Source organism: Salvelinus fontinalis, chromosome 17, assembly GCF_029448725.1.
Source record: "Salvelinus fontinalis isolate EN_2023a chromosome 17, ASM2944872v1, whole genome shotgun sequence".
Taxonomy (NCBI): Eukaryota; Metazoa; Chordata; class Actinopteri; order Salmoniformes; family Salmonidae; genus Salvelinus; species Salvelinus fontinalis.
This window is the reverse complement of record NC_074681.1, coordinates 33,461,892-33,478,320: the sequence shown is the minus strand read 5'-3', so window position 1 is coordinate 33,478,320 and position 16,429 is coordinate 33,461,892.

Here is a 16,429-nt window from a genome sequence, read left to right as displayed (position 1 = left end):
AATTACTGCCTACAAGTGAAAGACAAATCACATGTTTTCCTCTCTCTTTTCAAAGAGTTTTCCACAGAGGAGTAACCTTGGAGGTAGAATGTGGTTATGCTCCTCATTTTAACTCTGTATTTTCTATTATCAGAGATAGATTTTGGCTTTATTTGGTGCACTGTGTAGTTAATGATGAGCTGTAATACATTTGGTGCCTAGAAATACTCATTTCGTTTACCAAGACTGCTGTTGCAGGATTTTAATTGTAGCTTCCATAATGGTGAAGATGTGTCTCCCTTTTTGAAGCACAGCGCCTGGGTCAAATGAGATTTCACGTCCCAGAGGAGTTCATCAAATTTAATTATGATACATATAATTACCAAAAGCAATCTTGTGTGGGTTTGGAATAATCATTTCAGAGGGCGATGTTGGCACCTGCAGGGGTAAGGCATAATTTAGAGAGAGCGGAGGAGGGAGTGAGGGAGAGGGAGAGAGAGAGGGAGGGCAAAAGAGAGACAGAGAGGGGGGAGAGAGAGAGAGAGAGAGAGGGGGGGAGAGAGAATGAGAGAGGGAGGGGGGGGTGAGAGAGAGAGGGAGGGGTGGAGAGGGGGGGACAGAGAGGGGGGAGAGAGAGAGAGGGGGGGGAAATGAGAGAGAGAGAGAGGGCGGCGGGAGAGAGGGGGGGTGAGAGAGAGAGAGAGAGGGGGAATGAGAGAGGGGGGGGGAATGAGAGAGAGAGAGGGGGGGGGGGGGGAGAGAGAGAGGGGGGGGGGGGGAGAGAGAGAGGGGGGGGGGAATGAGAGAGAGGAGCACAGTACTCTCCTGGGAAAACTGGTAGTTGCTCCATGATGATCTGTCATTTGTCACTCAGAAAGTCATATTTTATAGCTAAAAGATGGATTCTCAAGGTCATTCTATTGTTCACACGTTCTATTCTTCATTGTTCTGCACGTGTCTGCTGAATGTAGGCTATAAAATAGTCTCGATGGAGATACATACTTGGAGGTTCTGACCATACAATCACAACATAAGCATATCTCCAGATGGTTATAAATGTAGGAAAAAAGCAATATTGCTAAATGTTCGTGAAATGTCCTTGATGGGTTTTGCAGATGTGCAGCAGTGGTGTAGTTGTGAAGTGAGTAAGGAGAGCGATGAGAAGAGAGCTGGGTTATGACTGGGAGAAAGATCAAGGCCTGTAATTGGTTCATCTCCCATGGGGGGCACGGAGGGGGGACGTCACCCCCCACCCTCCTCCTCAATCCCCCCTGCTGGTAGTAATCCCTCATAGAGCTCCTTTCAGCTCCGCCCGCCTTCGATCCCCCTCCGAAAATCGATGAAATATTTTCCCACAGAAATGAAGAGGAAAAATGGGAGTGATCTGATCTGTAGTCAAGGTCTTCTTAATTAGAGAGAAAGTCCTCCTTTGTTTTTGAAAAGCCAGAGAAAGAGGAGGAGGAGGAGGAGGAGGAGAAGGTGGAACAATGGAAGGCTCAATGTCACCTCCTTCCTACTACCTGACTTCAAACGGAACCTTAGAACCCGTGGAACATCAGAACATTCTTTGGTAAAACTCTGCAACTAACTGTGTGACATCGTTCCGTGTTCCGCAGAAGCCTCTGACACACCCCTCCATGCCAAAACATAAAAGCCTTCATTTTGTCGTCCTGCTGTCTCAAACTCAAGTGTCGTGGAGAGAGACATTCCACTGTGGTTTTTCGTCCTTTTTCAACCTTCAAAGCGTCTCCGAACTCCCAAATATTCCTGTCACCTCACCCCATCTCAGCTCAACGTCTCGGTATGCCTTTATCTTCTCAAAGTGAAGACAGCAACACAAACCTTTCCCAACACCCTCGGCTATCTCCAATCTCCAGAATGCCCTTAACTTCTCTGACCACTCAGAGGAAGCGAGCCACGTCTCCTAGCTGAACATGAAAGACAATAACAACCTTTCTCTCACTAATGAGGTCATAGAGATATGTAAATTCCTTCTGTCTGGCTCCTACCTCCAGCTCTGATGTCAGAAGGGCATATCGGCGGATAGTTATCTGATGGGGGTAGAGTTAGAACGGCCGGAGGCATCTAATTACACCGTTTCCCATCCTTCATTAGTTCATCGTTCATCGTTCATCACATCAACTACTCAACAGAAGGTATACATTATCTAAATATTGTCTTATGGGATACAGTTGCATGCTAGAACGGTACACAATGTCAATCTAATATTGTATATATGTCTGTGTTTTTTGTGTATCTGCATTCTGTATGACCCAGAAATAATTCTCTCAACAGATTATTTCCACAGATTCAATTCAAATCATCATCATCATCATCATCATCATCATCATCATCATCCTCAAAGCTGTAGAGAGAAATCCCTTAAGGCTATCCTGAAGACCATCGTTCCTATGAAGCCTTGGAGATACCTTACAGTGTGTTTACGCTACTTCTTCAATGCAGCGATGCACAGTACAGTAAGCCAACATATGGAGAGGAAGCAGCTCCTCCTAGACAGGAGAGGTACAGTATATGCATACTATTGCAAGCCTTCAGCTGCATAATTCTGTTCATAGTCAATGAGGAGAATGGGTACATGTTCCATCTGTTGTTAAAGAGAGTGTTGCAGAGGGTTCCTTGGGAGGGTACAGAACGCATCGTCTCACCATTGGTTCACTTAATGGGGATGAGGCGAGAAAAAAACTATACAGGCAGGGAGATGATGTCAGGCAATGACAGCACAGATCCCATCCCTCTGTGCTGTTGTGTGTGTGTGTGTGAGGGGAGGTTGTGTGTGTACGGGGGTGGGGGGTGTAGGGTAGCTGTGTTTGTGTGTGTGTCTGTGCGTGTGCGTATCTTATGTAGTTGAGAGGAGCAGAAGGAAGAGAAAGGGGTTCAAGTATAAAATATGGGGGTGGGTTGGACAATGTCCCTATCACTTGAGTTGATGAATACCACTAGAAGCTGCCAAATGCTGTGATTACCGGGAGGAGGCCGCATGGGAAATCATTCTCATCTTGGGGACGTGAAGCTGACGCTGGTTCCCTGGAAACACTGGGTGACTTGAGGGGTCAAGACAGAGCTGTCTGTGGATACTGGGACCAGCTTCTTGAGGGGGTGTGTGGGGGGTTGAAGGTTGCCTCACAGTGTGTGTGTATCTTATGTGTGGATGCTTCACTGATGGGTGCAGAGTGTGGATGAGCTGTAACTCAAGAGGTTGGATGGAGGACAGACCAAGTGCCTCTCTGGGGACAGCCAATCAGCTTCTTAAGACTGTGGAGAGAAATAAGAAAAGCACACGCACACTCTTACCAGCTAGAGACCAACAGAGATACACGACACGGCTAACAGAGATACACAACAGACCAACAGAGATACACTACAGACCAGAGATACACTACAGACCAGCAGAGATACACGACACGGCCAAAAGTATGTGAACGTCTGCTCGCGGTACATCTCATTCCAAAATCATGGGTATTAATATGGAGTTGGTCCCCCCTTTGCTGCTATAACAGCCTCCTCTCTTCTGGGAAGGCTTTCCACTAGATGTTGGAACATTGCTGCAGGGACTTGGTAACCATATTTGTTTTGGACAGGCAGCGGTCTGCAAGTCTTCTCTCCTAACAGTTTTCCTAGAACACCTCCATATAGCCCTCGCGCCTCCTTTGTCACTTACGGAAACTGCGCCAATGATTATCAATCTTTTCCTGGGGAGAGGGTGTATTGCTGTTCGAACTAAGCACTAGCACATCTGATTCAACAAATAAACTAATTATCAAGGCCTTGATTCATTGAATTAGATTGATTAGTTGGAATCAGATGTGATACTGCTGGGCTGTAGCAAAAATATGTATCCCTGAGGCTCAGGAATGAATGGACAAAAACTCTCTTATACCAGCTAAGTAAAGACATTGTGACAGAGAGAAAAAGTGAGAGAAAAAGTAATCCACAGGCATAAAGCTGGTGTTGTCATCTGGTCCGGTAATTTACCCAGCTGTCTCTCTGCAGAGGTTTTGTGCGGTTAGAATAGTGGCCCTACCCAGCATGCCGTTCTGCTCGGCTTCACGAATTAACCAGTCAGCTCATGAGAATTTAATGTGGCTTCAAATGAGTTCCATTTCTCTGGCTGTCCATTATTATGGATTTTCCCAAACCCCGGTGTGCAGTTCTCCTTCCGTCGTTAGGAGTAAAGCTTTGTTCAAAATGAGATGGCGAAGCGGAAGCACATTGTCTTGTGATGACTCAAACCTAGGAAGCCCTTAAGGTGTTATACTATTCAGAGCTGGAGGTTTTCTACACACGTACACGTGCATGCGCGCACACACACACACACACACACACACACACACACACACACACACACACACACACACACACCTAACCTATACTCCTCACCCCACCACCCACCCTAAAAACCATCTCTATCTCCATGAGGTGCTTCATCTTGATGATGAAAGGAGTAGAGGAATGCCACGCTAACTCCAGTCCCAGTACAATGTGCTCCAACAGCTCCTCTGAAGACTGGAGACCCCCGGGACTCTACAGCAGCCTCGGGCCCCTGGGCGGAATGATCTCGGAGTCTCTGGCAGGAGGGATATCATTACAAAGAGGCTTATCCTCTCCGCCATTTTGCTCTGCCATTTTAATCCGTAGAATTACATCTAGTTCTCCTGATCATTTTGTCATATCACAAATGAAAAGTTGATCAATGAAATGCAACAGTAAGTCAAAATTGTGCAGAAAAAAATGTCCGATATCTACAATAAGTATATTACGTGCGCAATAACCACTGACAAAAAGGCATGAACTGTCATCTGTGTGCCTTTAGTTCATTTATGCCTTCAGATGTACGCCTTGTAAAAACCATTAGGATCAGCATGTGCCCAGACCGAGTGAGTCATCCAGTGTATTATATCGGTGATTGTGCAGCTGTGCTTGTGTGCATAGGGTAACCCCTGGACCCTGACACCAGGTTGTTAGTAACACCTGTCAGTCAGAGAGGAGAGCGCCCAGCAACCCCCCCCGTGGAGAGACTTTGACAGCTGATAGGGGGATGATGTGCCCCCCTGCTCCCATAATCATAACTCTTGGGTTGACCCCTGACAACTAACTGTTACGCTAGGGAGAGTGGGGGTATTCATGACCATGATAAAAAACGGTAACATGGATGGATATGGAGGTTCTGCTAGGACATTGGCAATAAATTATTCACAAGCCAAACACCCAACCGTTCACTTTATAACTTTATAACATGTGTGAATACATTGGGTATAGTGTACCACATATTAAAGAGAACATTAAATGAAACATTTCTCCTGAAAGAAAAAGATGAAACTATGAACAGAATGTGTTAATAATGTATGTGTACTTGGTCAAGATTATGTTAACATACTGTGCTGCTAATTGCCTATTAAGCAGTAGACATTTAAAGCTGCAGGTATGGGTGTGGGTGGAGGCATGTCTAACCCACAGATACCATCTTGAAATATGCTGCATTCATAACATCTCGTGAATTCATAAATGCCAGCAAACGAATGGGAAAAAGCCACTTGAACCCCCCTCCAACTGGTAATTACTAGTGGAAAACGTGTCTATCATCTCTGAGCTCCGGCTTCTCCCACTAGCTGAATTCTGAAGTCACATCCTAAGGAAATTACCTTGATATTAAAAGCAACAACAACAAAAAATATTGAAGACTTTATTTTGTTTATAAGCATGATAGCTGTACTTTCAGTTTATTGTTGATGCAGCTTATTTGACATTAGCCAAGCGGCGTTCTCAAAGAGTTCAAAGCGTGTGAACACGCACACATGTTTACAAGTAGTTTTTTCTGAGTTTCCCGTTTATGAACGCAGTGTCTGGCCCATTGTTAAAGGAGAGACTAGCATTGTTTGCAACTAAAATATATTTCAGGCCTCTTTTCTCCCTTATTCCACACTGGTTTGTTGGAAAATAGCCATTGAAACCGTCTGTTTCCATTGCACTTTTTGGATTTCAGTTGTAGTATTTATTAATACCTGGGGTTGCATTGGGAGGGATTACCTTTCTGGAGGATTTTTCCTTTGTAGTATATATTTCCTTGGACTTCCAGCCAAAGACTCAAAGACTCATCTAGATCACTGGTTCCCAAACTGTGGGGTTGGCAGGGGGGTCACTGTAGTATATATATATCAGTCCGTTCCCCAATGCTGGAAGGGGGACCTGAGTTAAAAAGTTTGGGAACCCCTGATCTAGAGCAGTGTTTCCCAACTTCAGTTCTCCAGTACCCTCAACAGCATACATCTTTGTTGTAGCCCCGGACAAACACACCTGAATCAACTAATCATCAAGCTCTCAATGAGTTCAATCAGAGGAGTTTGTCTGGGGCTATAACAAAAATGTGTGCAGTCGGGCTACTGGAGGACTGGAGTTGGGAAACACCGGTATTGTCACGCGGGACTAGGTGGGTGAAGGAATCAGACGCAGAGAGTTCCAATTACGACAAGTGCTCCTTTACTATAGCACACAAAAAATGAATAAGCCCAAACATACAGGGCGCAGCAAACAACTTGAATAACCCAAAACACAGGGTGCCAAGTAATTAGAAAAATAAATACACCTCTACCTAAAACACACACACACACGTAACATAAAGACAATCCCGCACAAAACAAGGGCGGGTCCACCTACTACATATAGGGAAGCTCATTAACCGAAAACAGAAACATAGGTGAAACTAATAAGCCAAAACAAACAGACAAACGAAAAAGGGATCGGTGGCGGCTAGTAGGATGGTGACGACGACCGCCGAGCACCGCCCGAACAGGCAGGGGAGCCAACTTCGGCGGAGGTCGTGACAGGTATAGAGTTCTGGCAGGACTACAGTTTTCATTTACATAGTTCATTTGGACTGTTGACTCTGGCAGGACCATTAATTTGGCAATGATTTAATCATTATTTTGTTACTTATGTTGAACCCGTATGAATTTCCTATCAATACTACTTCCTATCAATGGTTTTTACATTTAACCTTTATTTAACTAGGCAAGTCAGTTAAGAACAAATGTCTTATTTACAATGACAGCCTACCGGGGAACAGTGGGTTAACTAACTTTGTCAGCTCGGGGATTCGATCCAGCAACCTTCACGGTTACTGGTCCAACGCTCTAACCACAAAGCTACCTGCTGCCGCCAAGGCAAGTGCAGCATCTACAATCTAAATGTGTTTATCCAACTTTCTTGTTGTTTTTCTGTTTGATGGGAACAGTTTGCGAGTTCGTACTACATTCCAACTGTATACAGCGGTTGACGTAGTTGTGTTTTCATGTTTTGAATGTTGTATTGTAGTAACTCTCAAGCACTTCTTTTGCAACGTATTTGGGTGGACAGCAAATAAACATTAAAGCCATTTTTCTCAGTTTCACTGTTTGAGTAGTTTACTGCTCTTTGTTTTTGTATGACAGAGTGGGTAACTGCAGTCAGAACACGGTGGAACAAAGCCAAAAATCAGTCACTTCACTTACTGCTGTTTGCCTGGATTTTTACTGCAGATTTCATACTCCATTATTTCTGAAAGAGAACATAATTGAACCTGGACACTTTGTCACAAGACAAAACTGATACTCAACCAAAAGTGTATCTACTGCGTTTTGCCTTTGTAGGATCAACTCCCCCACATTAAATAATATGATAGTATACTATATAATAATAATAATATAATAATAATACTGAGTGGCGCATCAGTCAACAGCACTGCATCACAGTGCTGAGGCGCCACTACATCCCAGGCTGCGCCACAGCTTTCCATATACACTGTCCATTCCTCTCCCCCATATCCTAATTTGTGCCACCCATATATGAGAAACATACATGCTAAGTATAGACTATATATTTTGTTCCCTACAGGTTATGGAAAGGAGCAGGAGCTCTGAACTATCCGTTCAGACCTAAGTCCTGCAGTACATATCCACCTACCTCCTTATGTAACGGCTGTCGTCTTCCTCCTCCTCGGACGAGGAGAGGAGAGAAGGATCGGTGGACCAATACGCAGCGAGGTAAGTAGACATAAATGAATTTATTTGAAATACAAAGACGAATACGAAAACACTTGGAAAATTACAAAATAAGAAAACGACGTAGACGAAACCTGAACATGAACTTACATAACTACACGTAGAACTCACGGACAGGAACAGACTACATCAAACGAATGAACAGCCAAAACAGTCCCGTGTGGTGCACATACACAGACACGAAAAACACAGGAGACAATCACCCACAAACAAACAGTGAGAACAACCTACCTTAATATGACTCTCAATCAGAGGAAATGCCAAACACCTGCCTCTAATTGAGAGCCATACCAGGCAACCCTTTAACCCAACATAGAAACACAACACATAGAAATACCCATCCAGCTCACGTCCTGACCAACAAAACAAAGGATTAACACAATAACTAGGGTCAGAACGTGACACCTTACCTACATGTTATGGAAAACCTACCTACCTACAGGTTATGACAAATTATATATCTTTGAGTATTTTGTCCAGTAGGTTTCCTCATGCACTGCTATATCAAAGATAATAAAACAAGCACTATAGTAAACACTACAGTAACGTTTGCAAAAACACTACATTTTTTTACTATGGTGTTTATACTAAATAAATACTACAGTATACTACAGTCATGTCCCCAACATTACAGTAAATACTACAGTCTGCAAAAACACTGCAGTAAATACTACAGTAAACTATAGTCCGCAAAAACACTACGGTGAATACTAATACCATATTATGCTACAGTATTTTTTCATGTGGGCCCCTAGCTCATGCAATATAGTATTTACCTGGTTGACCAGTTGGAATAGGTGGTCATGGGCAGATTGGATTGCTGTGTGCCCCATAGGCCATCACAGGGAGGGGTCATACCAATGGTGACATAGAGAGCATTACGTCCCAGGCAATTGATCCTAGTGTAATAAATAATAGGCTGCATTGTTCCGTAGAGGGCTGAGCTCCTTTCAGTTCAACTCGAGAGTGGAATCGGTTCAACCTGCTTGAATCTCCTGATTACAGGGACTTCTTGTGTTACCTGCCGAGTTTGTAAAACAGATTTTTGATTCTTAGAAAAACTGACAGCTCTGGCTGTTTCGCTTGACCTGATTGTAGTGATATTCCAAAACATAAGGGTTGACAAAGTTTCCATTCCCATGTTTGTTTGCCTGTAAGTATTATGGATTATTTTACCAGTGCAGGTTTTGTGTACTAGCATATGTTTATTCAACAGCTCGAAATGTTGCCATGCCAGACTGATATCTACAAAGGAGCCCTAGCAGCACGCGCACACACACACACACACACACACACACACACACACACACACACACACACACACACACACACACACACAATAGCGATAATAACGATGAAAATCTACATTTCCTTGCCATGCATAAAGGACCTTTTAGATTTAATGGCCTTATGCTGGAGTTGTTGTTGCTGCTACTGCAGTTATTGTTGTTGATTGTTTTTCATCTTAACTCGTGGTGGGCATCAAACAGCCTGTTCCAAACGACCCCTGGCTGTGAAACGCACAAGATAAGATGAGATTGTGTGTGTCTGTGTGTATCTGTGTGTCGGCCTCTGTGTGTGTTCGAGTCTTAATTGTGTCCGGCTGCTGTGGGCCCTTTTATCAGACTAGAGGACTAAGCCAGACCATGTGCCGACTCCTAGTGGGGGGCCGTCGCTCATGAGAGCAGGGCCCTTTGAACCCAACACTGTAATCTACAGACCCAGACTGGCCCTTAGATAGGAGACTATTCTTATGGAGGCAGAGCCAACACTTCAGAACAGAGGGAGGGGAGAGAGAACTAGAGGGGGGATGGAGAAGTGTGTATGGGGGGGGCAGAGGGTGTGTGTGTGTTTATAATTGCCTGTGTGTGTGACACCCATTTGTGATTAAACAAAGTGAGAAAAAATAGGGAGTGATGAGATGTCAGACAGTGATTGCAGACAGACCAGTGGTTTGAATGTATGATGCTAATCCACTCCCATTAACTTTAAAATAACGACCTGTTGAGAATGATAGAGGATGAACCTCCATGTTGTATTAGCTAATGCGTCATTTCAGAAAGCCATAACACCCACCATCTCAGATTGTTCTGAAATTGTTTCTGTAGTTCAAAACAGATACCATTATCATTCCTGAAACACTATTTTGTTTTAATTGCATTTGATGCCTGAGAAATGAAGCTAATTGATTGCACTCAAATTGGCCATTTTAATTTATAGGATTCACATATTATTCAATAAATACAGTACCTAACATCCCATTTGGACCAAACTTCTTCGTACTATTGAGTAAGACATGAGGAATCTAATTAAAATGGTCAAAAGCCCCTTTCGGACCACTACTCCCCACGCCAATCCCACCCCAGCAATCAGCTTACAGTATCTGTTGTTTGTCTGTCATACAAGTAGTATGGAGCTGCGGCTTGGAGTATTGCATCTTCAACCCTTTGTAATGTATATGCCACTTGACTTATTCCTTGACGTATTGTTGTAACGGCTTTCTTCCTGGGATGAAGGAGAGGACCAAAATGCAGCGCAGTTAGTGTTCAACATGTTTAATTTAACGAACTGTGAACACTTACAACAATACAAAACAACAAACGTGAAAACCGAGACAGTCCTATCTAGTGCAGAACACAAACACAGAGACAGGAAACAACCACCCACAATCCCCAACACAAAACAAGCCACCTATATATGATTCTCAATCAGGGACAACGATTGACAGCTGCCTCTGATTGAGAACCATATTAGGCTGGACACAGAAACAGACAAACTAGACACACAACATAGAATTCCCACTCAGCTCACGTCCTGACCAACACTAAACAAGGAAAACACATAAGAACTCTGGTCAGGATGTTACAGTACCCCCCCCCCCCCCGAGGTGCGGACTCTGAACGCACCCCTAAAACTCAAGAGGAGGGTCTGGGTGGGCATCTGTCCGCGGTGGTGGCTCCCGCGTAGGACGAGGACACCACTCTACCACTGTCTTTGTCCTCCTCCTTAGCATCCTTTGAGTGGCGACCCTCGCCCCCGACCTTCGTCTAGGAACCTTCACCAAGGCCCCCCCTAGATAGAGGAGATGGCTCAGGACAGAGGGGTAGCTCAAGACAGAGAGGTAGCTCAAGACAGAGAGGTAGCTCAAGACAGAGAGGTAGCTCAAGACAGAGAGGTAGCTCACGACAGAGAGGTAGCTCACGACAGAGGGGCAACTCCGGACCGAGTGGCAGCTCCGGACCGAGTGGCAGCTCCGGACCGGAGGGCAGCTTATGACCGGAGGGCAGCTCATGACCGGAGGGCAGCTCATGACCGGAGGGCAGCTCATGACCGGAGGGCAGCTCATGACTGGCAGGCAGCTCATGACTGGCAGGCAGCTCATGACTGGAGGGCAGCTCATGACTGGAGGGCAGCTCATGACTGGCAGGCGGCTCCTGACTGGCTGGCGGCTCCTGACTGGCTGGCGGCTCCTGACTGGCTGGCGGCTCCTGACTGGCTGGCGGCTCCTGACTGGCTGGCGGCTCCTGACTGGCTGGCGGCTCCTGACTGGCAGATGGCTCAGACGGCGCTGGACAGACGAGCAGTGCAGGCGGCGTTGGGCAGACGGCCGACTCTGACCTGCTGAGGCGCACAGTAGGCCTGGTGCGTGGTGCCGGAACTGGTGGTACCAGACTGGAGACACGCACCGCAAGGCTAGAGCGGGGAACAGGAACAGGGCACACTGGACTCTCGAGGCGCACTATAGGCCTGGTGCGTGGTACTGGAACTGGAGGTACCGGGCTGAGGGCACACACCTCAGGGCGAGTGCGGGGAGAAGGAACAGTGCGTACAGGGCTCTGGAGACGCACAGGAGGCTTGGTGCGTGGGGCCGGAACTGGAGGTACTGGCCTGGAGACACGCCCCATAGGGAGAGTGCGTGGAGGAGGAACAGGGCTCTGGAGACGCACTGGAAGCCTGGTGCGTGGTGTAGGCACTGCTGGTACTGGGCTGGGGCCACGCACCATAAGGCGAGTGCGAGGTACTTCGCTGGGGCGGGAAGGTGGCGCCGGATATACCGGACCGTGCAGGCGTACTGGCTCCCTTGAGCACTGAGCCTGTCCAACCTTACCTGGTTGCATGCTCCCCGTAGCCCGACCAATGCGGGGAGGTGGAATAACTCGCACTGAGCTGTGTAGGCGAACCGGGGACACCATGCGTAAGGCTGGTGCCATGTACACCGGCCAGAGGAGACGCACTGGAGGCCAGATATGTTGAGCCGGCTTCATGGCTCAACGCTCAATCTAGCCCGGCCAGTGCGGGGAGGTGGAATAACCCGCACCGGGCTATGCACACGTACAGGAGACACCGTGCGCTCTTCCGCATAACACTGTGTCTGCCCGTTCTCCCGCTCTTCACGGTAAGCATGAGAAGTGGGCGCAGGTCTCCTACCTGACTTTGCCACACTACCCTTTACCCCCCCCCCCATTAAATTTTGGGGATTTCTTCTCGGGTTTCCGTGCTAGCCGCGTACCTTCATAACGCCGGTTCCTCTCTCCGGTTGCCTCTGCTCTCCTAGCTGCCTCCAGCTCTTCTTTGGGGCGGTGATATTACCCTGGCTCTGCCCAGGGTCCTTTGCCGTCTAATTCGTCCTCCCATGTCCATTCCTCCAAATAGTGCAGCCTCTCCTGCTGCTGCTGCTGCTGCTGCTGCTTGGTCCGGGTTAGGTGGGTGGTTCCGTAACGGTTTTCTTCCTGGGATGAAAGAGAGGACCAAAATGCAGCGCAGTTAGTGTTCAACATGTTTAATTTAACGAACTGTGAACACTTACAACAATACAAAACAACAAACGTGAAAACCGAGACAGTCCTATCTGGTGCAGAACACAAACACAGAGACAGGAAACAACCACCCACAATCCCCAACACAAAACAAGCCACCTATATATGATTCTCAATCAGGGACAACGATTGACAGCTGCCTCTGATTGAGAACCATATTAGGCTGGACACAGAAACAGACAAACTAGACACACAACATAGAATTCCCACCCAGCTCACGTCCTGACCAACACTAAACAAGCAAAACACATAAGAACTCTGGTCAGGACGTTACAGTTGTGATACAGCCTGAATTCAAAATTGATTCAATTTATATATTTTATCACCCGATTAAACACTCAATACCCCAATAATGACAAAGTGAAAACATTTATTGAAAATTAAATAGAGAAATATGTAATTTGCATAAGTATTCACACCCCTGGCTCATACATGTTATAATCACCTTTGGCAGCGATTACAGCTATGAGTCTTTGCAGACCTGGATTGTAAAATATTTGCACATTATACTTTTAAAAAATTCTTCAAGCTCTGTCAAGTTAGTTGTTGATCATTGCTAGACAGCCATTTTCAAGTCTTGCCATAGAAGTCCAAATGTGCATGTGTCTGCTCAAACGGTCAGAAACAGACTCCATGAGGGTGGTATGAGGGCCCGACGTCCACAGGTGGGGGTTGTGCTTACAGCCCAACACCGTGCAGGACGTTTGGCATTTGCCAGAGAACACCAAGATTGGCAAATTCGCCACTGGCGCCCTGTGCTCTTCACAGATGAAAGCAGGTTCACACTGAGCACATGAGCACATGTGACAGACGTGACAGAGTCTGCAGACGCCGTGGAGAACGTTCTGCTGCCTGCAACATCCTCCAGCATGACCGGTTTGGCGATGGGTCAGTCATGGTGTGGGGTGGCATTTCTTTGTGGGGCCGCACAGTGCTCACCAGAGGTAGCCTGACTGCCATTAGGTACAGAGATGAGATCCTCAGACCCCTTGTGAGACCATATGCTGACACATGCACATTTGTGGCCTGCTGGAGGTCATTTTACAGGGCTGTGGCAGTACACCTCCTTGCACAAAGGCGGAGGTAGCGGTCCTGCTGCTGGGTTGTTGCCCTCCTACGGCCTCCTCCACGTCTCCTGATGTACTGGCCTGTCTCCTGGTAGCGCCTCCATGCTCTGGACACTACGCTGACAGACACAGCAAACCTTTTTGCCACAGCTCGCATTGATGTGCCATCCTGGATGAACTGCACTACCTGAGCCACTTGTGTGGGTTGTAGACTCCGTCTCATGCTACCACTAGAGTGAGAGCACCGCCAGCATTCAAAAGTGACCAAAACATCAGCCAGGAAGCATAGGAACTGAGAAGTGGTCTGTGATCACCACCTGCAGAATCACTCCTTTTTGGGGGGTGTCTTGCTAATTGCCTATAATTTCCACCTTTTGTCTATTCCATTTGCACAACAGCATGTGAAATTTATTGTCAATCAGTGTTGCTTCCTAAGTGGACAGTTTGATTTCACAGAAGAGTGATTGACTTGGAGTTACATTGTGTTGTTTAAGTGTTCCCTTTATTTTTTTGAGCAGTGGATATGCACCAGCTTCCATATTTGTAGAATATTCTAACCCCCGGGAAAGGGTATGTGTCTTTCTAGTCTTTACACTTATAGGCAAGAACGAATCCACAGTTTCTGAAATGTAACATATCATATAAAAAAACATGAAACATAGTTTCAATAGATATCATAGGCGCTTTGTTGCATTTTTTTGTGGAACTGAAAAAAAAGGGCGCCAAGCGTTATTTACAGGTTCCCATGCTTTTGTTAAAATAATGGTTCTGCTCCAGAACAGTATAGATCACTTTCATTCTCGGTTCTGTTCCTTGAAATATGTCATTATTTTCCGGTTTTCAGTTCTTTTCCCTGAACCAGTTCCATCCCCAGCATGACGGTGACATATCTGAGTATACATTTGCAACATATTCAGCAGTAGGCTATACAAGGCACGGAAAGGCTAACATCGTCATATTTAATCCAAGATGCTATTTACAAAGCACATCTCTGCTATTTCTGTTAAGAAATGCAGCATAGCAAATTCAGAGCTCCATTTGCAACACAATGTAGGCAAATTTTTGCTAAAATTGTATTTTATCTAACAGAAAATAAAAGTTGCACACCCTCAATACCCCTGCCTGCCCTGTTTGCTATGGATGATAGATGGGTGCAGATTAGGTCATCAGCGGTGGTCCCTTGCAGTCCAGACCTAATGTGGTTGTAGTGTTGGTCTAAATTAGTTAGCTAACGTTGGCTAGATTATATTAACCAAATACAAAATACACGTAAGCATTAGCTGTCACCTTGAGGCTTAATATGTGGTAAAAAAAAGCATGAAGGGAAGGCACTTTTGTTTTTTGATAGTTAGCTAGACTACTAGTTAGCTTTTAATGTTAACCCTACCAAGCCTAGGTAGCTTGCTAGCCCTACTGGCTACGGGTCAAAACAGTTGGAACTCCACAGCAGAAAATACATGAAAAAGATGATCGCTAGTGTCTGAAAGAATGATATCTATTTTATATTTGTCAAATTATTGAGCATGTCCTCAAAACTCAAATAAGCATCCTCAAATGTCCTTATTTTGCATTTCAAGATCCTGATATGGTCCTCAAGACCATATGCATTGTACTGTATGTGCTGAGAAAATATACTGTGTAGACCTATTGTCAGTATTTGTCCTCATATAGAGAAAATAAGATGTCCACATAGGCCAATCTCAGGATATCTAATGAGATGAAATTCAGAGTTTAATCACGAAAATATGTTTTTCATATGTCAAATTATTGAGCATGTGCTGAAAACTCAGAAATGCATTAGAAATCGTCCTTATCTTCAGCGTAGAGAAAAGCATATCAAGATCCAGATGTGGACCTCAGCAAAGAGAAGGATATATGAAATCAATATACAGGGGTAGCTTCATATCTTAAATGTGCTGAGAAAACATATATGCGATGTATACGGTCAGTATTTGTCAACATGAAGAGAGAAAATAGGATGTCACATATCTCAGGATATTGAATGAGTCCGTATCGGGCCATAGGAAATGTCCATGTGTGATATTCGGAGTAATCTCAATACATGTTTAAAAAACACATCTGGATTCTGCATTTGTCAGGATATGATATGCATTGGAAATGGCCCGTATTCTCTAGAATATCAAAAACGTTCATGTAAAGTTACAGTATCCCCTGATATGGACTCTTTTGCCCTGTGTAGGTTATTGTCCTACTGAAAGGTAAATTTCTCCCCCAGTGTCTGTTGGAACGTAGACTGAACCCGGTTTTCCACCAGGATTTTGCCTGTGCTTAGCTCTATTCCGTTTATTTTTATCCAAAAAAGAAACTAAAAGTCCTTGCCAAAGACAAGCATACCCATAACTTGATGCAGCCACCACCACGCTTGAATATATGAAGAGGGGTACTTGGTGATGTGTTGGATTTGCCCGAAATATAATGCTTTGTATTCAGGACATAAAGTTAATTTCCTTGCCACATTTTTTGCAGTTTTACTTTAGTGCCTTATTGAAAA